The 27,314-nt window shown below is 41.9% G+C and overlaps 1 pseudogene; it reads left to right on the top strand.

The window, feature by feature from the left end:
* Positions 1–3,461: 3,461 nt before the first annotated feature.
* Positions 3,462–16,878, top strand: LOC147000931 (ATP-dependent RNA helicase DDX18 pseudogene; annotated as a pseudogene).
* The last annotated feature ends 10,436 nt before the right edge of the window (positions 16,879–27,314 follow it).

Raw genomic sequence — 27,314 nt, 5'->3', positions numbered from 1 at the left:
CGGAAGAACACGCCTCTACTTCTTTAGCCCGGCCTATATGGAGGCTCTGATTGGTTAGTGAGACTTGATTGACATGACCACCTCCCTTTGGGTTAGAGTGCGTTAAAGGCGCACAGCTTAGGGCTTCCCAGCTCGGGTTTCTTATCCAGGAGCTAACGCTTTTCAGATCTGCAAGACTTTCTTTCAGTTCTGTCCTACAATAGTCTATCTTTCTGTCATCCAGAACTCAGCAGGAATTTCTTCTTCCTGCTCCTCCAAGGCCGCCGTCTGTTCTCCTCCTCCTCACTCCATCCCACCCTCCACCAAGGAATCAAGAGCCACGCCTTGCACAAAACAGTATTCAACTTGGAGCAGAATGAACTATAGGTTCCAAGGATAATTACAATTAAAGAGAGATTTTTGGGTCATAAAATATGATGTTTGCTTCTCTCATTTTACACTGACATCAGGAAAACCGCAGCTAATATGCAATTGCTACAGATGAGACTCCAGACAACCCTGGGAGAAAAGCAGGGGATGGATGCCAATCACTATGGAGCACTATTGTTAGCCAGCACATCTTCCTACCTGAGAAGGTGAAAAAGCATATCTGTATTAGTAAAGGTTTTCCAGATGAACAGAACTCAGAGCATGGATTTCTATAAGTATGCAGAAAGTGGATAGATTAGAATGGCTCACAGAATGTGGCCCCACTAGTAAATCAATGACTGTACCAACGGAGATTTGAAGAAAACAGTAGAACCTATATGTCTCAGCTGGTCTTCAGCATTTATCAGAATTCCAAAGATGGAGCCTTAATGCTAGAAAAATTAAAAGACCTTGCTGGCCAGTATGTGGGAAGAAGAGAAAGAGAAAGAACTACAAACTTCAATATCCTTTATATATGTAGGCTCACAGCAGAAGTTCTGGCCTAGATTGATTTTTTTCTTGTCAACCAAAAGCTCCAGATTAAAGAAGGGTTTTCCCATGTTAATTGGTGAAAATAATAAAAACCCTCACAGTGCCCATCTGTTTGGTTTTAAGTAACTGAACTCCTGTAACTACAGTCATTTGAAATAATTGCATTGGTGGCAACAACAGTTGGCAGGAAGTTCAGTTTTTATCCTGAGTCTTTCTTTTTAGATTTATATATTTATTTTATTTTATTTTTTTAAAGATTTATTTATTATATGTAAGTACACTGTAGCTGTCTTCAGACACTCCAGAAGAGGGCGCCAGATCTCGTTACGGATGGTTGTGAGCCACCATGTGGTTGCTGGGATTTGAACTCTGGACCTTTGGAAGAGCAGTCGGGTGCTCTTACCCACTGAGCCATCTCACCAGCCCCTATATATTTATTTTTTATGTATGAGTACACTGTAGCTGTACAGATGGTTGTGAGCCTTCATGTAGCTGTGGAGAATTGAATTTTTCAGACCTCTGCTTCACACTGGTCAGCCCCACTCACTTAGTCCCTGCTTGCTCTGGCCCAAAGATTTATTTCTTATTATTATACATAATTACACTGTAGCTGACTTCAGACACTCCAGATCTCATTATGGATAGTTGTGAGCCACCATGTGGTTGCTGGGATTTGAACTCAGGACCTTGGGAAGAGCAGTCAGTGTTCTTACCCACTGAACCATATCACCAGCCCCTTTATCCAGATTATTAATTTCCTGGTCTGCAGACCAGAGTAATGGCCAGTCAAGGTGACTATCAAGATGGAAAATTGGTGACCTCACTACTCATTGCTAATGTCAAGTACAGCCATACAAGGAAAACTTTCACCTTCAAAGCCTAGCCTAGAAGACATGCAGGACTGTCTTCCCATCATGTGGCTTTAGAGACAGGGTTAGATGTTCAAGGCAAGTCTCAATTACATGGCATGAGCCAGCCTGGGCTTCAGGAGACCTTGTCCTAAGCAGCACTTGTAAAAGAAATGGAAAGAAATTCTTGTGCCTGGGAAACATCACAGAATGGATACAAGTAAGAGTTCAGAGCAGTGCTGCATTTAAAGGGAACCAATAATTGACTTTTTATAAACATAAATATTATTGAAAGGACACATAGCCATTCTGACTTTGTAAAAGAATAGTCCATTGCCTGGTAGAAGGAATACCATCTTTCAAATACTGTTTGACCTTGCCTCTATGTGGATTGTTGTCTGCTGAGACCTGTAACTTGACACACACAACTACAGCCAGTGAAGTCCTGTGTTTTAGATTTGTGAGCTGACTTAATTGTGTCAATGAGGATTGCACATATCTCATAGGACAGTAGTAACCTAACTGAAATTTGAGTATTCACTGGCTTAACTGACATCACAAATCATAAACCCACCAATTTAGTCTGCTTTCATTTACCCAACATGAATTAAGACACACTGAAAATTATAAAATTACCTCCATGCCAGCATCAGGCACTTTTCATTAGGGCAACTCCAGCAGCTGATTACCCACCCTGTTTCCCCCATTAGTGTACACAATAAACTACTTCCTATTCTGGTCAGAATGCAGAAGCTATGCCCCTCATGCAAATCCATTTCCTATTGACTCAATAAACAGTTGATTACATGACTCAAATGCATAATTTTAAAACACAGTGGTGGTACAGATGTTAACTTAAGAATTTAGTTGTTTTTTTTTTCCCCTACCAACAAAGCCTTCCTTTATTAAATAGAGATCGCGTTACATTCCATTGGAAGGAAATAGGGGCGTGGTGAGGGATATGTCCAGGTTGGATTCCCCCCCGCCCCCAGCCCAGTTCACAGTGGGCTATGATGGATAAGGCAGGGTCCATGTCCTGCTTGGCCCAGCCTCTCCATCCCATCCTATATCCAGGGCCCCTGAAGTCTGGATGGCTGCCCAGGGTTACGTCCTGAGGCTCCCCTGGTGGCACACTTTGGGAAGAAAGGGCCCAGACTTCCTGGCAACTTCAGGAAAAGGGCCTCCTGGAGATGGTGTTGAAGTGGAGAGGAAGGGGAAAGGGAGGCCTCCATGCAGAAGAATGGAGGAGGGATCTTGGACTCACCTTCAGAGCACTTCGGGGCAGTTATCCCTCCACCTTGTTCAGATTGTGGGCTGGTGAGATGGCTCAGTGGGTAAGAGCACCCGACTGCTCCTCCAAAGGTCCAGAGTTCAAATCCCAGCAACCACATGGTGGCTCACAACCATCCGCAACGAGACCTGGCGCCCTCTTCTGGAGTGTCTGAAGACAGCTACAGTGTACTTACATATAATAAATAAATAAATCTTTTTAAAAAAAAAAAAGAATTTAGTTGTGGGGGCTGGTGAGATGGCTCAGCGGTTAAGAGCACTGACTGCTCTTCCAAAGGTCCTGAGTTCAAATCCTAGCAACCACATGGTGGCTCACAACCATCGGTAATGAGATCTGACGCCCTCTTGTGGTGTGTCTGAAGACAACTACAGTGTATAATAAATAAACAAATATTAAAAGAAAAAACGAGGGCAGCCAGCAAGATGTCACAGTTGCAGATGAAACTCCTGCGCAAGAAGATCTAGAAGCGGAACGCCAAGCTGCAGCAGCAGAACCTGAAGCTGCAAGAAGCATCAGACACAAGCCTGTCACAGCCTCAAAATGGAGATGTGCCTAAAGAAACAGGAAAAGGTGGAAAAGTGAAAAAGGCCCTGAAACGTTCTGTGCCTGTGGGCGCAGCAGAAGCACAAAGTGGAGGCATGCCTGAGGAGACCGTGGAAAATACCAAACTTAAAAAGTCACCTCAGAAACTTATGACTTTGGCCAACGGAGAAGCAGCACCAACACCGCCTCCTGATTCAGAGGTAAAAAAGAAAAAGAAGAAAAAGAGGAAAATGGCAAATGATGCCGGGCCCGATACAAAAAAAGCGAAAACTGAAGAAAGTGCTGAGGCCTGTGAGGAACCGGAAGATGATGTGGAAAGGGCAGATGACAGCGAGGTGCCCAGCCTGCCCCTAGGACTGACAGGTGCTTTTGAGGACACTTCATTTGCTTCCTTGTCTAACCTCGTCAATGAGAACACCCTGAAGGCCATAGAAGAAACGGGCTTCAAGCGCATGACGGAGATCCAGCATAAAAGTATCAGGCCACTTCTGGAAGGCAGGGATCTTCTGGCAGCTGCGAAAACCGACAGTGGCAAAACCCTCGCTTTCCTCATCCCTGTGATCGAGCTCATTGTCAAGTTAAAGTTCATGCCCAGGAATGGAACAGGAGTCCTGATTCTCTCTCCTACCAGAGAACTGGCCATGCAGACCTTTGGTGTTCTCAAGGAGCTGATGACGCACCACGTTCACACTTATGGGTTGATCATGGGCAGCAGCAACATGTCTGCTGAAGTGCAGAAGCTCCTCAATGGGATCAACATCATCGTGGCCACGCCCGGCCGGCTCCTGGACCACATGCAGAGCACGCCAGGATTTATGTACAAGAACCTGCAGTGTCTGGTTATTGATGAGGCTGACCGTATCTTGGATGTTGGGTTTGAAGAAGAATTAAAGCAAATTATTAACCTTTTGCCAACATGTAGGCAAACCATGCTCTTTTCTACCACACAAACTCGAAAAGTTGAAGACTTGGCAAGAATTTCTCTGAAAAAGGAGCCTTTGTACGTGGGTGTTTATGACGACAAAGAGGTTGCCACAGTGGATGGCCTTGAGCAGGGCTATGTTGCTTGTCCCTCTGAGAAGAGGTTCCTTCTGCTTTTCACATTCCTTAAGAAGAACTGGAAGAAGAAAGTGATGGTCTTCTTTTCATCTTGTATGTCTGTGAAATACCACTATGAGCTGTTGAACTACATTGACCTTCCCGTCTTGGCCATCCATGGAAAGCAAAAGCAAAATAAGCGAACAACCACGTTCTTCCAGTTCTGCAATGCGGATTCAGGAATACTGCTGTGTACTGATGTGGCAGCCAGAGGGCTGGACATCCCTGAAGTGGACTGGATTGTTCAGTACGACCCTCCCGATGACCCCAAGGAATACATCCATCGTGTCGGTAGAACAGACAGGGGCCTGAATGGAAGAAGGCACGCCTTGCTCAACCTGCGCCCTGAAGAGTTGGGTTTCCTTCGTTACTTGAAACAGTCCAAGGTTCCATTGAATCAGTTTGACTTCTCCTGGTCTAAATTTCTGATATCCAGTCTCAACTGGAAAAACTGATCGAAGAACTACTTTCGCTACACAGAGAAACCCTGTCTCGAAAAACCAAAAAAAAAAAAAAAGAACTACTTTCTCCACAAGTCTGCCCAGGAAGCATACAAATCCTACATACAAGCATATGATTCTCACTCTCTCAAGCAGATCTTTAATGTCAACAACTTAAATTTGCCTCAGGTTGCACTGTCTTTGGTTTTAAGGTCCCTCCTTTTGTTGATCTGAATGTAAGCAACCATGATGGCAAGCTTAAGAAGAGAGGCGGTGGTAGTGGATTCTGCAACCAGAAAACAAAGAAAGTGGAGAAGTCCAAGATCTTTAAACACATCAGTAAGAAGCCAGCAGACCAGGACCCCGTCAATAAGACAAAAAGACCACCTACAGATTGGGAAAGGATCTTTGCCTATCCTAAATCAGATAGGGGACTAATATCCAATATATATAAAGAACTCAAGAAGGTGGACTCCAGAAAATCAAATAGCCCCATTAAAAAATGGGGCTCAGAACTGAACAAAGAATTCTCACCTGAGGAATACTGAATGGCAGAGAAGCACCTGAAAAAATGTTCAACATCCTTAATCATCAGGGAAATGCAAATCAAAACAACCCTGAGATTCCACCTCACACCAGTCAGAATGGCTAAGATTAAAAATTCAGGTGACAGCAGATGCTGGCGAGGATGTGGAGAAAAAGGAACACTCCTTCATTGTTGGTGGGATTGCAAGCTTGTACAACCACTCTGGAAATCAGTTTGGTGGTTCCTCAGAAAATTGGACATAATACTACCAGAGGATCCAGCAATACCTCTCTTGGGCATATATCCAGAAGATGTTCAAACCGGTAAGAAGGACACATGCTCCACTATGTTCATAGCAGCCTTATTTATAATAGCCAGAAGCTGGAAAGAACCCAGATGCCCCTCAACAGAGGAATGGATACAGAAAATGTGGAACATTTACACAATGGAGTACTACTCAGCTATTAAAAGGAATGAATTTGGGGGCTGGTGAGATGGCTCAGTGGGTAAGAGCACCTGACTGCTCTTCCGAAGGTCCAAAGTTCAAATCCCAGCAACCACATGGTGGCTCACAACCATCTGTAATGAGATCTGATGCCCTCTTCTGGTGCATCTGAAGACAGCTACAGTGTACTTACATATAATAAATAAATAAATCTTAAAAAAAAAAAAAAGGAATGAATTTATGAAATTCCTAGGCAAATGGATGTACCTGCAGGGCATCATCCTGAGTGAGGTAACACAATCACAAAGGAAATCACACAATATGTACTCACTGATAAGTGGATATTAGCCCAAAAACTTAGGATACCCAAGATATAAGATACAATTTGTTAACCGCATGAAACTCAAAAAGAAGGAAGACCAAAGTGTGGACACTGTGCCCCTTCTTAGAATTGGGAACAAAACACCCATGGAAAGAGTTACAGAGATAAAGTTTGGAGCTGTGAAGAAAGGATGGACCATCTAAAGACTGCCATATCCAGGGATCCATCCCATAATCAGCTTCCAAATGCTGACACCATTGCATACACTAGCAAGATTTTGCTGAAAGGACCCAGATATAGCTGTCTCTTGTGAGACATTGCCGGGGCCTACCAAACACAGAAGTGGATGCTCACAATGAGCTATTGGATGGATCACAGGGCCCCCAATGGAGGAGCTAGAGAAAGTACCCAAGGAGCTAAAGGGAACTGCAACCCTATAGGGGGAACAACATTATGAACTAACCCGTACCCCAGAGCTCTTGACTCTAGCTGCATATGTATCAAAAGATGGCCTAGTATGTCATCACTGGGAAGAGAGGCCCATAGGACTTGCAAACTTTATATGCCCCAGTACAGGGGAATGCCAGGGCCAAGGTGTGGGAGTGGGTGGGTAGGGGAGTGTGGGAGGGGGGAGTGTATTGGGGACTTTTTGGATAGCATTGGAAATGTAAATGAGGAAAATACCTAATAATAATAAAAAAAAAGAAGCCAGCAGACCACAGGCAGTTCTCACACTGAGTCAATCTACCTTTCGCATGGACTGACTTTGCCCAACTCCCCCCTCCCCAGTACCCTTTAAAAAGGAACTTTATCACCTTTAGGATCTTTTTGTCTTTACTATGATGATAATATTTTATTTTATTTTTAAATACTTCCATAAAACAAACAAACAAAAAAAGAATTTAGTTGGTTTAAACAATAGGATAGCAATGTTACTGCCCTGACAGATAACAGAGTGGAATGAGAGCTACATGACTCACCATAGGAAACCTTGTCTCAGAAAGAATTTCTAAAAGGCTGGAGGTATAACAGGTAGAATTAGCATCCTTTCATAGGAAATGATCACTCATTCATCTTTGACTGATGCCCAAAGAAGAGCCAGCCTAGAACAGAATTTTTAGTTCCAAATATGCTGTTATACCTAAGTCTCTCTTAGGTTTGGGCCACAGCTTATAGTTTGAACAATAGTCACAGAGGCAGATGGAGATTTACAGAGTCAAACAACCTTCATGTCAATAATGTATGATCTAAAATTAAATTTAAAAGATATATCAATGCCACAACTCTCCATATACAATGGACAGAGAATACAAACAGAAAATATCAAGGAAACATCACCTAACAGCACTGTGGTTACCGTTATTAAGTGAGCAGGTTTGCTGAGCTAGTCTAACCTCAGAATAAGGCTGCTTTTCTTATTCAGCAACTTGGTTCAGAGGAAAGCCACAGGTGATTCTCTGTAGGACCAAAAGAAGTGCATCCGGAATGCTGTGTGTCTCAAGGCTGTGAGATCTCTGTAGAAAATTACATATTATATGCATTATTTTCATTTTACTTATGTCAGTCTTTTGCTGGGTCATGTCTGTGTGCATTACCTACAGTGGTCAGAAGAGGGCATTATATCCCTGTGAATTGCAGTTACAGCAATTGAATTACAGCCATGAGGTTTTTTAGAATGCAACCTGCATCACCTGGAACAACATCCAATGCTCATAACTATATCTGTATTTATTATATTTTTCTTGTAAAATAAATTTTTATGCATTTAAATTAGAACATAATACAATACTTCATGTAACCTTTACCTTTTTACATATTTCTAATATATATTCCCAATAATGTCAAATGAGGTGGAAGGTTTGGTAAAAACATGCTAGCCTAGTGAACAAACTTCATTTTCTTAACTGTATGCAAAATGCCTACTTACAAGCTTGAATGTACAACTAAACTGCTAGATGCTCAGAAATCTCTTTCTCTATGCCCGTTTACATAGTCTACCTTTCTCTTGAGCTCACCGCAGGTCAGGAGGGCTCCTTTGATCTTTTCTTCAAATCCTGCCTCATCTGTGCCCTGCTATTTCTTACCACTCTGCTTCCACAATGCTATTCTAAGTCAAGCTATAGAGACAGAGTCCAAAGAGAGTGCCCACCAGGAGAAAGCTCAAATGTCTTATTGCTATAAAACCAGGCTGTATCTCCCTGACTACATCCTTGGCAGGCTGCAGCAGGTCAGCTCCAGGAGAAGGTAGTGGTGGGAGGACCCCGGTCAAGTCTGTAGGGAGCTGAAACTTCACCTTTACAGAAGAGCACCTCAATGCCATCCAAGCTGATTTTGCCCCAAGTCACTGAAAAAAGACCTCAAGACCTCTCCCAAGTAATTTGCCTCAAAATGGGCAGGCACTTTCCATTCCTTAGCATTCTCTTGTATTGAGGCTTTGGCTTTCAGAGGCACACCCAAAATACACCTTTCCAAGACACATCTAGCTGCATCTGAAAAGGCAGTATCTTCCTAAGCTTGGATATTTCAATACCAATTAGGTTTTCTATGAACCATATTCAAATATCCTTCAACCATTTATCCCCTTACTTCTCCCTTCTCCGTCCTAAATTCTTCCCTGCCAGTTTCTTCCTTGTGACATATATGTGTGACTATGAAGACTCAAATACATAAATAAAACTTGCTGACTGCATTTTTATTGGTTATGTTTATATGATTCAAGGACTGACTGACTTGCATTGATTAGCCAAATAGGGAACTCATTGCCTGGGGCTAATTCTCCTACTTAAGAGTTCCACTCTTTGATAAGCAATAGGACTTGGGGAGCACAAATGGCAGATCATGATGAAAATAAGATAGGCCCTCTTCTCTGTGAAGCAGATAAAGTACCTACCTTTAATCCAAAAGCTGAAAGTGAGCTTTTTATTTTTTATGGTGGCAAACCTCTCCCACCTTAGATATAGAGGTAGCTGTCACCCAAATTCCCCACAATGATCATCCTATACTTTTCCCTTACTCCTCTGAAAGACTTCCAGGTACTGGAAAATAAGTATGCAACATAGGAGCAAAGGGCAACATTCCCATTTAAACGCCACATCTTGCTTCAATGCCTAGAGAATGAATTCTGTCTCTTACCCAACCACACTCTTCCATGACCATCAATGAGAGTGTTATGTTTCCAACATACAATGCTAAGAATAAACAATATTATTCCACAAAGAATCAAAGCGTATCAACGATGGAATAGACCAAAGCAACACCAAATCCAGCAGAAAAATATAAAATCATGAAGCTTATTTTTCAGCTTCTTGAGATAATGAAATTGCCTGACTACAATATACTTAGGCATGTCTAGTCTTCCACCTCTGCCTCTGAAGCACACATAGTCTCACTTTTAGGCCAACTCCACTATGTGCTTGCAGCTCTTTTCAAAGCTGTTCCTCTTGTCCAAAATACCTTGTGTATGGTATTATATTTTACTTTATTGAATGTGGGTTAGTAGGGCTGGAGAGATCTTTTAGTTGTTAAGAGTACCAACTGGAGAACCAGCCTTCATTCCTAGCATGTCCATGGCAGCTCACCTTGATCTATAACTATAGTTCCCCAAAATCCTAAGGTCTAAATAGTTACATATGAGCTGTCACCTGGCATTTTCTTGGGTATTTCCATAAATGAGAGCTTTTCTGTGGGTCCTGTCATATGCCCATAGCTCAAAAGTTAATGGTATAAATATATACTTCTATACTACAAGGGAACAAAGCATGTTTGAGTTACTCTTTCAGTCAGCAATGACAACATGTGATGTAAAGAATCAAATGTATGGTTTTGAAAGATTCCTGAAGAGGGGAAGCGATCCCCCCAAGAACTCAGGAGAGACTGTCCTTGCTGCAATCACATGAGGTTTATTGACAGGAACCAGTGTACTGGGGCTGACTCCTCGAATCCCACGCAGGGGTTGGAGAAGAGGTATTTAGAGGAAAAAAAAAAAAAAAAAACCACAACCCAAGTGGGTAGGGAGGGCTTTATTGGAAAATACCAAAAATACCAGTGAAAAAATCACAAGGGGAAACTCCCTGCTTCTCAAGATTGTTCAAGTTTTAATCTAACTTTTGTGGTCTGCCAGTTCTTGAAACAAGGTCACTGAAGCAGCTTGTGTAATTATCTGTCCTGGAACAGAGTCACTGAACTGGCTAACCTACATCTTGCCTCTACTCTGTTTGCTAGGGGGTTTGGGTTTTTCCTGGTCTTTAAGTTTCCGCAGAAAAAATCAACTACAAAAACAAAAACACAAAGTTTTAACTAATTTTGAGGTGCTATGTGTCAAAATTCTTAACCTACAGCAATCAGAATTTATTCTATGTACTAACTCACAATTCCCTCCCAGGGTCAGATGCACAGTTCTGTTCTGAACCATGTTTTATTTTCACTCCTTTTGTTTTCTCAGTTACTTAGGGGAGGTACTTAGTGGGAAAGCTTTCCTCTGCCCAGGTCACCACATGTATGACCAGAACCATAGTCTAGCTCACAATCCATCCCAGTCCCAGCAGATCAGATTGTGATAGGTCAGTCAACCTGCTCTTCATAGTCATGGAATTTACTGTCCTTAATAGTGTTGCTTGTAGCCGGGCGTGGTGGCGCACGCCTTTAATCCCAGCACTCGGGAGGCAGAGGCAGGCGGATTTCTGAGTTCGAGGCCAGCCTGGTCTACAAAGTGAGTTCCAGGACAGCCAGTGCTATACAGAGAAACCCTGTCTCGAAAAACCAAAAAAAAAAAAAAAAAAAATAGTGTTGCTTGTTGTCTACCTCACAGATCACTAGTGCTACATCAAAGGAGAATCCTAGAAGGATCCCAGAAGGTACCTCCTACTGTTGCTATTGATTGTTAGCTCTGCCCAGAGTCCATCACTATCTAGGGTCACCAGGCTGGGTCTCAGGACAATAGCAGCACAGCTACTTGATGATGAGAGATGAAAGGATTCAGACAGCACAGGCATATTGAGTTCTGCATAGCCACAATTGGGGTAGACAGGAACTGAGTTTGGAAACTTTGTAGTTATGAACAAATTCTTGCAGTCTCCCAGAGCATGTCTTCCTCTTCAATCAAGGAGCAGGGTACATCATGTGTACATTCTATTCCACACCTATATTCCTGTTCAGCCATCAATTTGCTTCATAGTTGGGAAGTCCTGCAGGAAATCACAGGTCACATTCAAACAGTAACTATTGTTCAAGGAAAAATATCTCTCATGAAAAACAATAAATTGTCTATGAAGGAATTCAGAGACAGAAGAGAGATGGTGGAAATGCTGTAAGTATAATGGAAAAATATAGTTTTAAAAGTGGAAAAGGCAAGCCGGGCATGGTGGCGCACGCCTTTAATCCCAGCACTCGGGAGGCAGAGGCAGGCGAATTTCTGAGTTCGAGGCCAGCCTGGTCTACAAAGTGAGTGCCAGGACAGCCAGGGCTACACAGAGAAACCCTGTCTCGAAAAACCTAAAAAAAAAAAAAAAAAAAAAAAAAAGAAATGAACAGACCAAAGAAATACAGATAGCCAATAAACATAAAAAAAAAAAAAAAAAAAAAAGTGGAAAAGGCTTGGTGTTTATGTTCTCCAGAGAGGAGGGAAGTGTATTAGAGCACACCAAGTATTACTCAGGCCTAGTCTCTCAGGAGGATCATCTTAAAACTTGAAAAAAAAACAAAAAAAAACAAACCTGTCTTATTAGCCACAACCACAATCAGTACCTAGATACTATTTTTGGTAGGACTAGTGAAACTACGGTAATTAGATTTTTCAGTAAATTCAATTTTTTTATGCAGATTCTTGAATGCCTGGTGTTGAACCCAAAAATAGGACCAAATGAGTCTTGATCCTAAATTTAATACCTAACAACCACATATACATATGTGTACTCATATACATAAAATAAATAAATAAAAAATTTAAAAATATGAAAAAATACAGAGAACTGAAAGAAGAAAATTACTGACCACCAGAACTTCTCACCCCAGAGTACATTCTGAACTCTCACACCAGAGTCAGACCCCCTCTCAAATGAAAACTGTTCCGGGGACATTTCTGAGATAAGGGTCTCCTGGAACGAACCCAGTCCAACCCCTCCCAACTAAGGACTGTGCCAGGGACATTTTTGAGATAAGGGTGTGAGTAAAAACCTCAGTTCCAATGAATCAAGTACATGGCCAAAGTGTGGGACGCGGTTGCAAAAGCACTTTGGAAAAAACCCTTGGCTGAATCTCTTAGTGACGTAAAACCTGTATTTTCCCTGCCCTGCTCCCCCCTTGCCTCCTTCCTATAAAAGCCTGTGAAAATTTGGGCTAGGGGCCGAATCTCCTCTGCACCTGCTGCATGAGTTTCGACCCCAGATATCTGGTATATGTGCTTTTTATGTGCTTTCTTGTCGTTGCTGTATTAAATCTTACTCTCTATACATCTTAAGTTCGGTCTCAGTGTCTTCTTGGGTGCGCGGCTGCCCCGAGGCTTGAGTGAGTGTCTCCCCTTGGGAGTCCTGGAGTCTTTCAGAACCATATGTCAATTATAACTATTTATATGAGAGCTTTCTGGATAGGCCTATATTTCCTTAGAGAACAGTGCAGTCCATTCTTACAAAAGTTCTTCTTTATTTGTAATTAAGCACAGAGACCTCAGTAAACAGTCCTGCACTGCTCTGTTTCCCTTCCCATTGACCAGTCATAGCATATCCTGGAAGGTGTTACAGGACTGTCTTCCAGGAACTGGGTGGCAGAGTCAAGATGGACTGTTCAAAGTAATTCTCAATTAAATAGGATAAGTCACGCATGTGATACAGAAGATACTGCTATGAACAGAGATAAATAAAGTAATTGGGGAAAAATAAAAATATTAGTAATGAAGAAACATTGGAGAGGGGACTGGTGAGATGGTTCAGTGGGTAAGAGCACCAACTGCTCTTCTAAAGGTACTGAGTTCAAATCCCAGCAACCACATGGTGGCTCACAACCACCCATAGTGAGATCTGATACCCTCTTTTGGTGCGTTTGAAGACAGCTACAGTGAACTTATACTAATAAATAAATCTTTGGCCAGAGCAAGTGGGATTGGTCAGAGCAAGCAGAGGTCCTAAGTTCAATTCCCAACAATCACATGAAGGCTCACAACCATCTGTACAACTAAAGTGTGTACTCATATACATAAAATAAATAAATCTTTAAAAAATAAAAAAGAAACATTGGAGAATTGAAACAAATAAAGGATTAGGCTGAGAATCTTTAAAAAATGAAATTTAACATGTACTGACAAAAATGAACTTTTTGGAAAGATATATATATATCTCCAAAAAGACATAGGTATATTGTTTTTGAAAAAGAGCAGGCCATCTCCTGGCAGAGGCAATGGCATTAATGAAATACTTTTTGATCTTGCCCTTATGTCAATTGGTAGTTGCTGAGTCCTGTAACCTGACACACACAGCTGCAGTCAATGAATGGCTTGTGTCTCAAAAATCTGAGCTGACTTAACCATGTCATTGAGGACCAGAGATATCCACAAAGGACAGACAGTACCCTAACTGGAAATTCAATATTCACTGGATCAACCCAATCTCTCCTAATCTTACAACCACCAATCATGTGTATTTTCACTAATATGCATGAATTGATACATGCTAGGAAATTTTAAAATCACCCACCCTGCATCCATCAGCTCCTTCTTCATAATGGTGAGACCTGCAGCTGGTTGGCTCAAACTTGAGTTAGTCTGTGATCTAGCTATCACCTTCTCTCTTTTACTCTGCTCTACACACAGGACACTGTTCCTCCTTTTCTGGTCTGAGGGCAGAAGCCATGCTCCACATGAAAATCCTTTCCCTGTTACTGCAATGCACATTTCATTCCTTGACTCAAAAGCGTAACTTTAAATCTCTGTTGTCCTAATACCATTTAACTTAATAATTTAGAAACTTTAATCAAGAGGAAATCAAGATCATTGCCCTGGGGAGCAGCAGGCTTCTATCAGTGCCATTTCCCCTGAGGGCACAAAAATGTTTGTGTCAGAAACATTTTTCTAAAGAGCTGAAAATACAGCTGTTCTAGAATTAACATGTCTTCCCAGGGAAGAAATCAGACAACAAAACATTAAGAAAAATAAATCTCTGTAACAATACCACTCATCTAGCTCTGATTAATGGTCAAAGAGGAGCCAGGCCAGAAGAGATTTGCATCCCATATACTCTGTCATCCTTATGTCTCTTTTAGGTTTACACCCTAGGTTATACTGTGAACACTTTTTTTGGTTTGTTTTTTGTTTTTTTGTTTGTTTGTTTGTTTTTTATTTTTTTGTTTTGGTTTTTGCAGACAGGGTCTCTCTGTATAGTGCTGGCTGTCCTGGAACTCAATCTATAGTCCAGGCTGGCCTCAAACTCAGATATCCACCTGCCTCTGCCTCCCCAGTGCTGGGATTAAAGGCGTGTGCCACCACCCCTGGCAACTGTGAACACTTTAAGGATAGAGCAGGCACTACTTGGTTTAGCCACTTGGTGGTTGGTAGATTTACACTGCCAATATATTTCACTAATAATTTCTTCAGAAACCAATACCCTCAAAGAGCAGGCCATTCTTCACTGACATAGTCCTAAGTGGAAGGCCTCAGACGAGGGAAAAGGTACAAAAAGTAGGAGGTAGAAAGTATATATCTCCTGGTTGGCCAGGAGATAAGACTTATACTAAGGCAGCTTGTATACTACCTACAGGTGAAAATAGAAAGAAATGGGAGGCTTCTATGAAGTCAGCAGAAACTACCACACAATGGGACAAACTAAAGAGGGATCTAATCAAACAATGCTGCTCTCTGAGAACAGGATACTCTCTTCAACATTACTAACCATGCCTACAGTGGTTTGCAACTGATATCATCAGCCCCACATGGGAGTGGGAGGAATTCTTGGAATCTCAAGAGCAGAGACATCCCCTCTCCACAGGACCAAGCCCCAAACCATTAGCAGCTCTCTCAAGCATATGCCTAGTTAAAGGGAAGCAGTTCTGGTTTTTGTTTTTTTAGGTGTGTTTGTTTGTTTGTTTGTTTGTTTTCCGAGACAGGGTTTCTCTGTATAGCCCGGGCTGTCCTGGAACTCACTTTGTAGACCTGGCTGGCCTCGAACTCAGAAATCTGCCTGCCTCTGCCTCCCAAGTGCTGAGATTAAAGGCGTAGGCCACCATGCCCAGCTTTGTTTTTGTTCTTAAATAAATAGCTCACGACCTTAGGGAAAGTTCCTGAGTCCTAGACCACAGGCTGTTACAGGCTCTGCCAAGCATGTATCTGGATTTGGGAAGGAGCTATGTAATTCTCCATCCATGAAGGCCTCATGGAAAGCCTTGCTTGGGCGGGCCAGTCCGTACCACAACAGTGTTTTTCCTTTTCAAATGGTTTCATCAGATGTCTTGCCCATGTAGCAAAACTATGCTTTTCTCAAGAAGAAAACTGATCCTTTACGGCACACCAGGCCTAAGTGTTGGTTGTGACCCTGCAATGCTCCACTGAGCAGATTGTTCAAGTACTCACCTTTGATCTGGGGATAGGCCTAGTGGCTGTTTGTTAATGTGGCTGTTTTTAATCCGGGTTGTCTCCTTTCATATGACCTGGAGCTCTGGATTCCTGACAATCCTGATGAACAAACATGTGTATCCCAGCATCCTAATCTCTCGGATGCTTGGCTTAGCATACTACTTACCTGTAAAGTATTTTAGAGGCAGTCCCTACCTCTGCTAAATTCTACTAGGTATGACTTATTATTTCCTAGGCATTTGAAAATCCTTTACGCAGGGCATGGTGGCGCACGCCTTTAATCCCAGCACTCCGGAGGCAGAGGCAGGCAGATTATGAGTTCGTGACCAGCCTGGTCTCCAGAGTGAGTTCCAGGATAGCCAGAGCTACACAGAGAAACCCTGTCTCAAGAAAGAGAGAAAATCCTGTACATCATCGATTCTACTCTTCTTATCACGGCTTCAATTTGGAGTGCTACGCAGCCCGAACGATGGGATTTACAACCACCACAAAATTAATTCCAAGTGGATGTTAAACAGCCAGGACACAAGAGATAATGGGCCTCTCCAAATTTGGCATCCACTAAGGATGTTGCTATATGCAAGCCCTTGTTCCAATGGTTTGTGCAGATAAAGCTCCCATGACGAAGTTATTCAGATGCCACCACTCAGTACATCTAGTGGCTAAGACCTCATGGAACCTCACAGGTGGCTGCTAGTTTCCACCTAACCCAGGGGAGGACCCACTACCAAGACTCCTGCTTCTCAGACCACTGCTCCTTCCGTTTAGGGGCAGTGTTCCCATGCTCACCATGCCATGATGAGACTCAATAGCTCGCAGGCACTCCGTCAAGGCACCCAGCAGCAAAGGTCAAAGGAAGTCACACCAACCATTCAAGGCTGCTCCACAATGGAGATGAATCTGCAGCACTAAACAAATCACCCGGGAAAACCCGCCTCTTCTCCTGATTGGATGGTTTTCTGGCAGGCCCTGATTGGCAGGCAATCTTGAGTGACATGAGCACTGAAGGCCCAGGCCTAATGCTTTCCTGGCCCAGGAATTAAGTACAGAAGCTGGTCTTTTCCAGATCCGCAAGACTTTTGTTTCAGTATGGCGTTTCCCTGTCCTACAATAGTTTATCTTTCTGTATTGCAGTACTCAGCACGAATATCTTCCTCCTCCTCATAATCATCTTAGTCCTCCTCCTCCTCCCCTTTCTGTTTCTACTCCTCCTCATCTCCTTCTTCTTTTCCTACTCCTCCCCATCCTCCTCCTAGTCCTGCTCTTTTCCTTATCCCCTCTCTGCCTCTCCTCTTCCTCCTAGACTCAAGATGTATAATTTGCACAGTCCACTGTTCACCTTGGAGCAGAGTAAACTATATGACCCATAGGCAGAATGGTTCCATGCCTATTAACAATTAAAGAGACAATTTAAGACACATAATATGATATTTGTTATCGTGATTTTACACTGTCAGGATTACTGCAGCTAATATTCAACTGCTATGTACTGTAAGGGTCCAAAAATCGCTGAAGTAAGACCCCAGATTCAGATAGTATGAAAAAAAAAAAAAAGCACTTGTTTTGCAGAAACAAACAGCATTCTTTGAAATGGCAACCCTAGACAAAAGCATGAACACTTGCTTATAGGAAAAAAATGGAACTCTCTAGAAAGATAGGGCAGTCTTAAATTTTATTTGTAGGGGCTCGGGGGTCACAGGTTGTCAGTGATCTGCATTCCTATGTCATGAACTTTTCACCATATGATGAAATAGGCCTGCCTAGCCCAGATGGACCATTCTGAGATAGTTCCCCATTTCTGTGGTTATCCCCAGTCTGGTCTCTGGAAGGGGGTTCTACCATCTTCTTCTGGATTTTATGGTCTGTTCTTAGACCTGGTGTCTTATGACTTGCTTTTGGGATTTACAGCTTATTCCTGTAGCTGGCACCTTTTTGAAATCAGGACTGGTCCTCAAATGGAAACAAAAGAGCTCCTTAAATGGAGACAAATGGGGTTTATTTTGCCCTTTCAATATGATTCTCCAGACAACCCTGGGAGAAAAGCAGGAGATGGATGCTAATCACTATGGAGCACTATTGTTAGCCAACATGTATTCCTCAGGGGGAAGGTTAGTGAGCATATCTGTATTAGCAAATGTTTTACACACAAACAGAACTTATAGCATGGATCTCTCTATGTATACAGAAAGGAGATATATATGAATGGTTCACAAAACGTGGTTCAGTTAGTGAAGCAATTAATTTGTACCCATGAAAAGTTGAAGACTACAGTAGTGCCTTTATGTCTCAGCTGGTCTTCAGCATATACCAGGAGTCCAAAGAAGCAGCCTCTAATGCCAGAAAAATATAATGATCTTGCTAGCTAGAATGTGGCAAGTAGAAAAAGAAAAGGAGCTACCATCTTCCATATGCTTTATATATGTACACTGCCACCAGAAGCTGTGTCCTAGATTAAAGACTTTTTTTGTCAATTCAAAAGTTCCAGCTTGCAGGGCAATGGTGGCACACGCCTTTGGCACACTAAGACATGCACATATGGGCTAGAAGGAGGTGCCTGGTACATATGTAGCAGAAGTGCGGTTTACTCTCCCTCTAGGCTCCCCAACAAATGGATCTGAATGTCAGGAGCCATCTAGGAAAGGCTAAGTCAAGCAGGAGTCCTTCCTATATGCAGCCCACCTCGTTTTGCGTCGCATAAGATGGGTGAGCTCTTAGAAGAAAGGTCACAAGACACTTCACACCAGGATGGTTTCTGGCAGATGATATGCATTTTTATCACTATTACTTAGTTTAATGATTCATAGGCATCAGCAAATCTTATTGGGTAAATTTCCTTCAGATCCACATGAAAATGAACTTTGATGAATTAATGCTTTTAGAACAATTAATGATTTTATGGAGTTCTTGATTTGATTAAAATAATCTAGGGAAGAATTTTTTTGTTATAGGCTGTGCCCATTCCTACTAAAACTAAGTAAAGTCTTTCAAATAGGAAATACAATGAGCATAGCTTTCTGAAACTCTCCTTTTTTGTTTGTTTGTTTGTTTGTTTTTGGTTTGTTGAGAGAGGGTTTCTCTGTATAGCCCTGGCTATCCTGTGTCCTGGAACACACTCTGTAGACCAGGCTGGCCTCGAACTCAGAAATCTGCCTGCCTCTGCCTCCCAAGTGCTGGGATTAAAGGCATGTGCCACCATGCCCAGCTGAAACTCTCCTTTTTGTAACATTTTATATATGAGGCAATCTTTTAAGGAACTTTAGTGTTGGGAGCTATTAAGACAACTCTTGATCTCTGAATTGGGCCTCTCCCCCCGAGAAGAAAAGGGGGTCAAAAGCGGGCCACTGACACACCGATTCCGAGAATGTTCCAGCCCTAAGCCATCCCTGACGTCCTGACCACACCCTGATACCACCAAGTTCCTGCTTCCCCGTGTAGCTGCCAAAAGAATTTCTATTGCCCCCCTCCCATAAGTACTTCTCCTTTTGCTTGTATTATCCTACCCCTCCCACTGATAAGTATCTGTACTTCCCCTTTTGCTTGTGCATTTAAGCCTTAGACCTTTTTCAATAGATTGGGGCTTTGATACATTCCAGAACGGTTTCCGTGTCGTTATTCGTACAAGGCCCTCGTCTCTCTCTACCCCCCATTTGGTTCTTAGGAGGAGGTCCCCTCGTGACCCTCGAATAACTGGACCTGCTGGATGGGTCAAGTGGCGCCCAACGTGGGGCACGAGGTACGACCGCCCTTCGGACAATGGATTAAAGAGGTACCGCGCAGACAGTGAGACAGTGGGACAGTCCCCCGCCACTTCGTCGGGAGGTAAGCCTAGGCATTCAGTTGTTGTCCCATCAACCATAGGGAATTTAGGTGAAGAGATGAAGGGTTCTCTTAAGGAGAGAGGGATAAGAGTTTAAAAAAAAAAAAAAAGAAAAGAAAAAGGATTTAATAAAATGTTTTTGTTTTGTGGACGAGAGATGTCCATGGCTGGTATTGAATGGTACTTAGAATAAAGTAGGCAAAGATATTAATGCTTTGATAAAACAAGGAGAAGATGTCCCTGAGTCCTTTTTAACAATTGGGGAATCATCAGAGATCTCCTTAAACAGGTCGAAGAGGGCGGAAAAGGTGCTCGCCTCCTAGCCCTTACTAAAGATTTTTTAGAAAAGATCGCCATCTCACAAAAGTGAAACTAACCTGCCTGCACACAGTATTTATATTAGAAGGTTTAGCAAGAGAAGGCTACTTGATACCCAATGAATAGAATAAAGTTGTTCAGTCTGTCCTCACTAGAGGCCAATATTTAACTTGAAAGTCAGAGTTTGTGAAAGACAGCCTCCTAGACTGCTGATAAAATCTGTGGTAAAGGCAATTTCGCTATAGACATAAAACAATTAGGGCTCTCCCCTGGTGTCCTCGCCCAGATGGCACAAGCGGCCCTAAGAGCTTGGTGCGCTGTCCCTGCAGCAGGGGCGCTAACTATGCCCCTAACCAAGATTATACAAGGGCCCCAAGAGTCCTATGCGCAGTGCATTGCCAGATTGCAGGAAGCAGCTGAGAGAATTTTAGGACCTGAAGAAAGTGAGGGTCTGTTAGTCTGACAACTTGCTCTTAAAAACGCAAATTCGACATGTAGGGCTGCCCTAAGAGGTAAAACCAAGAGTTTAGATTTAAATGGTATGATCAAGCTCTGTAATAAGGTAGATGTGTTTTCTCAACAAGTTTCTAAGCCTATTAACCTGGCTATTAGGGCTGCTCTAACTCCAGCTCCAAGATTGTTGCCGAGCCCCATTGGCCCGAGTTAGTAGACATCTGTGTCTTCACATTGGGTGCAGATGCCGCCTGGGGCACACCTGATCATTATATGCCTCAACTAACAGCAGTTAACACAGGTAAATTTGGACCCCCTCCCCAAAAGACTTTCTCATCATCGGCTGAGTGTCCAGACTTTTACAAGGCCTAACGGTGATTCCTACAGTGGTTAGTCTCCGCCATGCAGGGACACTTACCCTTAGGGCTAGAGAGCACATAGCCCAAGCCTTACCACTCCCACTATTCAGCCATTTCCCTTATATGAAAGAAGAGCGAAGAACATCCTCCCCGGGATCCTCAGAAGTCTACTGGGTACAGAAAATAACTGATTCACGGCCCATGCTGACTTTGTTTCTAGAGGACAAACAGTTTCAAGAGCTCCTGGATACCGGGACAGATGCGACAGTAATTTCCTCAACACATTGGCCTGCAGCCTGGCCCTTACAGCCCACTAAGAGATGGTGTAATCCACTGATCATAAAATTTACTGTTAAAGGGAGGAATTTAGAGGCTTAGGAAAGTTCTAGCCCTCTCACCTGGGGCCTAAGATTGTATCAAGATAACTATGACAATGGCCTGACATTTAAGGTTCAGCTTCTTAAAACCACCCCTAACAATTATAAAGCATCCATAGGACTTGCAGGTACCCGCCACCCTGTTCCTGCCCTAGGGCGTGCTATGACCCTGTTTCAGCCCACTCTTCCTGCGGGGAGGCCCCCCTCTTCCACTGATTTACTGTGGTCTATATTGAATGCTTCTGCTTTAGCCTCGTTGGATAAGACACAAAGAGATAATGCGTCAGAATTTGAAGATTGTTGGATGTGCTTTTCTGCTTCCCAGCCCTTTTATGAGGACATAGCCTTATTTGAAAATTTTACCCCGCTTTCAGATACTAGGCAGCTTCCCTTCAAGTCAGTTCAGCTTACCTTGACAGAACTCTGGGGTAAGAAGTTGTGTGTTGGGCCCAGACATGCTTCCGCCAAGGCCCTTGCTAGAGATTTGCAATAATACGTTTAGAGTAAATAAAAATGGGTTTTAAAGAGACTTCATAAAGGTCAAAATATAGCTCAATTCATACTGTTATCTTATTTACAACTCCCCAATCCCACATTGTGTCAAAATTCATAGATTAGGTTTTATTAAAAGATAAAAAATCATTTCCTAAAACATATATTTCATTTTGTCAATGGTGTTTTTGTTGGTTGCAAAAAATAGAGAGCGTTCTTGCAGATGGCTATAAAATATTTGACTAAGTGAAGACTGATAATGGCTTCAAAAAAGATTTAGCATGATAAACTTTTAGGCTATTTAAGACATTTAGTGTATAGAGATTGTGTGTTTTCTCAAAAAATTGCCCTCAGATTAAATAAATTAGAAGTTTTGGATGCTTGCCAGAAATTGTTAGAAAATTTTGGATTTTAATCTTGGTTTGACAAGCTGCCTCTTACAAGCAAGAGAAAAAAGGAAGAGATAAAAAAATAGATTTTAGAAACTCTCCCAGGGACAGAGAGAAATCGGGGGACGCCCTGTTTTATTCTCTCTGGCCCCTACAGGAGAAATTCTCTACCCTCTTTCTATTGTCTATGGTTGGTGCACCAATCACATGTCAATTCATGTATGTTTTCTGTTTCGTTGTCTGAATGATTGTTTCGTTGTCTGAATGACTGGCTGTTTTATGTTTCATGTTTAAAAAAAAATGGTTAAAACTTTACCTGTTAAATCACTCTCAGTTTGCACAACTGAGGCTGAGAGGCCCCTCCCTTTAGCCAAAAATCAAGAACAGCAAGGGAGGTCCTGCTAAAAAACTTGTTTTTTAAAAAAAGGAATCTACAACCTCTTAGTTCTAAGGCAAATAAGCTGATAGTTGTTTTTTCCTAAAAAATTCCCTGTAATTTTGTGATTATTGTGTTTAACAAATGACAAAGTGTTTTTTTTTTTTTATCTTATAAGTATAGCTATAAAAAGTAAAATTCTTTGATTGATCTAAATTTATAAGATTGGTGTAGCCACTCCATTTGGTTCTTGACTGGTCTTAAAGGTATAAATATAATCTGCATATCTTGGTCATAGAGAATTGGCTTATAAATATTTGGGTATGATTAAAAAGATATAACACTGGTTACAAAGTTAGCTTAAGCAGTAACTCAGGGCTAGAGTCATTTTCAAACAAAAGCACCTGGCATAAACCAGCCCAGAAAACTAAACCTCTAAAGATACTCCTAAATTGAGATAAAATTTTATGTAATCCTTATCCTAGAAAGTAGACTTATAGAGATAAGATTTTAAAACAATGTCTCTTTAATAGAACATTAAAATTTGCACTCATGAACTGACAGCCAAACTTCGTAACACGATAGTGATGTTTCTAGTATTGATTTTAAGGAGAATAAATTGTTTAAAATTGGGTCTTGCTTTCCAAAAGTTATAGATATATTCTAATATTACAACAAAAACTTAAAAATTATAGTTAAAATTGCCAGTGTTCCATTGACTGCAGCTTACAGTTTGATTTCAAATTTAAGATCTTTAACTCACCCATATATTGTAATTAAGATAATTATAAGAGTAATCATCTTTAAGAAAGAGTATCAAAAATTAGAGGCACAGACAGTTAAATTGTTCCTCTAAACTCGGTCCTTATTACAGGAAGGCCAAAATGCTCAGATTAAAAAATATTTTACGTTTGAGTTAATGCAGGGCTCAAGGCAGCCCCCAAAAAGCTTGTAACCTTTTATCTTGCAAACAGTGCCTGAGAAAGTTTCCCCTGTGTTCAAAAGAATTTCTTTTTAGCTTTGTTACAGATCTATTCAGATGTTTAAAATAATGCTTAAATTCAAAGAGTTTTGCTTTTAATGAACTGGTGATCACTAGATAATTTTGCCTGTAGGTATGGCTAACATAGCTTTACAATATGTAAAATTTTTTATTGTCTGCTTCAATACAAAAAACAAAGTTTAAATCTTTCAGTATATATTGTTTCCTAAGTAAAAAGTATTCTATTAGCCAATGCCTCTAAAGGAAAGTTTAAAGTTCTGGGGAATAATTGTTGCTCCATAAGATTCAGAGACAATATTTTTAATATTTAGAGTTTTAGTTATACTGGAAAATTGTGGTACAAATTTGCTTCAAAATTTTTATTTTCAAAACCTCCAAGAAATGTTTTGTCAACAATTTAATGTTACACATGTTACTGAGATATATTTTATAATTCTCAAATACAAGATATTGTAAAACTTTAAAAACTATACCTTCTTTAAAAACAAAGAAAGAGGGGAATTATATCCCTGTGCACATTATTTGGATCACATTTTTGTTTTTGGAAAAACTGGATATAATAGTGTCTAGGGCAGATAAAAAGGATCCACTTATTGGCACATGCCATGATCCTGTTCAGATACTTAATATGGGGGGAAGAGGGAATGTTTCTGTTTCTTCCACAGAATGCTACAAGAGCATGCTAGCTTCCAATGTGACAGGCTGACCTGTGACCTGTGAGTGCCCTGACAGTGGTGACCAGAAAGCTGTGTTGAGTGCACAAAAGAGGAAAAATCGGAGAGCAGCCACTTACAAACAGATAAAGAAACTTCCTATCTCCACCATGGGCTGCAGCAAGGAGTACCAACCTGGTGCCAACTTAAAACAAAAACAACTTAAAAAGCTGACTCGTGAAGCAAAAAGACTGGTACAGAAAATGTACAAGATGCTTTCGTCAGAGACACTGTTTTTTGCCATTCAGGCCAGCTCCTTATAGCTATGAAAGTTTGTGTATCTTACCTATATGCTTATTGTTAGATAATTTTAAGAGTTAAGATCGCCAATCTTGGCAAGTCTTTTTATATTCATTGTAATTCTTGTCAATTAACTAATTGTGTAGATCCTAATTTAGATAAGGAATCTACTGTTATGTTTTTGTAAGAGACCTGCTTATGTTTTGCTGCCTATTAGAGTTAGGAAATGATCCTTGGTTTAAAAATCTGGGAATGCAAACTTTAAAAAGGTATCTACCATAGCTTTAGATCAGTAGCTATGTACTGCCCATTTTGTTAAGGAAGTTTAAGACCTAAAGAGGAACCAGAGTAAATAGAACTATAGCTGAGTTACACCCATGCACATGTATTTACAATGGCCTAGAGAAAAGGTGGACTATCAAAACTGGTTTTCAACCTCCCCCTGGCTCTCAACCTTGTTGTCCTCCCTTGTGGGGCCCCTATTGAGACTCCTACTATTGATTTCCTTCGGTCCTTGGGCATTTCAAAAATTGACCCAATTTGTTAAATCTCAAATTGATTCATCTCTTTCAAGCGCATTTGTTTCAGTTCATTACCATCGGCTGGACGTCAGCGATAACAAACAGGTTACTGGAGAAGAGGCAGACGTGCATACCGCTTCATCACCCTCTTCTCGGGGAGAGAGACTCAATTTCCATAAAATTCTTAAGTAAGATCATTCCCCTCCCCCTAAATTCGGCCATTAGTCTCATGCCACAAATCATTTATAGATTGCTGTAGTCTGTGCTTCCGACATGGTAATATACATTCTCGCCACATTGCAAACTAAACAGTCATCCTAGGCTAGACACATCGAAAAATTGGAACTTGAAGCCATCGCCCGTGAGAGTTGTAAGACTAAGCACTGCACAGAGATTAGTCTGGAAGCTGTTAGACAGTCTCTGAGAGGCATGTCTGATTGCATGAAGGTTGAGTGCCCTAGGGTCCTTCCCCCAGGAAAAAACGGCACGGGAGCAGGTCAGGGTTACTCTGGGTAGAAGTCTGTGGGCCTAAGAGTCAATCCTTTACATGTCCCCAACATTGCACACTGGGGATCAGACCTCTACCTCTACCCACGGAGCTTGCTTCGTTCCTAAATCCCTTGGCTGGCCCAGGTTGTACCCAACAGACCGGGACCATTAATTCAAGCCTCATAGATGACTTGTCCTTGTGTCCTTCCTGGTTTTAAGAGAATCACCCGGTGAGCAAACAGACGTTTAAGCGATCGATAAAATGTGGCTACAAATTTATTATACAATATGCCTTTATAAAAATATTAAAACGGGGGAGATGTTGGGAGCTATTAAGACAACTCTTGATCTCTGAATTGGGCCTCTCCCCCCGAGAAGAAAAGGGGGTCAAAAGCGGGCCACTGACACACCGATTCCGAGAATGTTCCAGCCCTAAGCCATCCCTGACGTCCTGACCACACCCTGATACCACCAAGTTCCTGCTTCCCCGTGTAGCTGCCAAAAGAATTTCTATTGCCCCCCTCCCATAAGTACTTCTCCTTTTGCTTGTATTATCCTACCCCTCCCACTGATAAGTATCTGTACTTCCCCTTTTGCTTGTGCATTTAAGCCTTAGACCTTTTTCAATAGATTGGGGCTTTGATACATTCCAGAACGGTTTCCGTGTCGTTATTCGTACAAGGCCCTCGTCTCTCTCTACCCCCCATTTGGTTCTTAGGAGGAGGTCCCCTCGTGACCCTCGAATAACTGGACCTGCTGGATGGGTCACTTTAGTTTATGAAGGTATAAAAAGTAGAGAAAAAATAATAAAGTTGGTAACTTGGGTGTTCTGCCCCATCTGTCCATCCATCCATTCATTAAAATGTATGAATACCGCCATTTTCTGTTGGGAGCTATTAAGACAACTCTTGATCTCTGAATTGGGCCTCTCCCCCCGAGAAGAAAAAGGGGTCAAAGCGGGCCACCTACACACGGATTCTGAGGATGTTCCAGCCCTACCGATTCTGAGAATGTTCCAGCCCTAAGCCATCGCCGATGTCCTGACCACACCCTGATACCACCAAGTTCCTGCTTCCCCGTGTAGCTGCCAAAAGAAAGAATTTCTTTTATTTATTTATTTTTTTTTGGTTTTTTCGAGACAGGGTTTCTCTGTGTAGCCCTGGCTGTCCTGGCACTCACTTTGTAGACCAGGCTGGCCTCGAACTCAGAAATCCGCCTGCCTCTGCCTCCTGGGTGCTGGGATTAAAGGCGTGCGCCACCACGCCCGGCTAAATAAGAATTTCTATTGCCCCCCTCCCATAAGTACTTCTCCTTTTGCTTGTATTGCCCTACCCCTCCCACTGATAAGTATCTGTACTTCCCCTTTTGCTTGTGCATTTAAGCCTTAGACCTTTTTCAATAGATTCAGGGCCTTGATACATTCCAGAACGGTTTCCGTGTCGTTATTCGTACAAGGCCCTCGTCTCTCTCTGCCCCCCATTTGGTTTTTAGGAGGAGGTCCCCTCGAATAACTGGACCTGCTGGACGGGTCAATTTTCAACTTCACCTAGTGTATCTGTGCCTGGGAGTGACTCTTTTCCTATCTCTCTGTTTAAAAGTGTTAACAAGCTCCCAGGCCAGCAAGAACCTTCTAGCAATAAATTCTTTTACTTAATACCCTTACGAGAAACAGCATGTTTTAATCCCCAGATATTAGCACGTATTTATGCACAAGTAATAAAGAGTTAATTTTTTGTTGTTGTTGAAGATTTATTCACTTATTATATGTAAGTTCACTGTAGCTGTCTTGAGACACCCCAGA

The sequence above is a fragment of the Mus caroli genome, unplaced genomic scaffold, assembly GCF_978045245.1.
Source record: "Mus caroli unplaced genomic scaffold, Mus_caroli_1 scaffold_15, whole genome shotgun sequence".
Taxonomy (NCBI): Eukaryota; Metazoa; Chordata; class Mammalia; order Rodentia; family Muridae; genus Mus; species Mus caroli.
The sequence above is the reverse complement of the archived record's forward strand: the minus strand, read 5'-3'. Positions and strand labels throughout refer to the sequence as shown.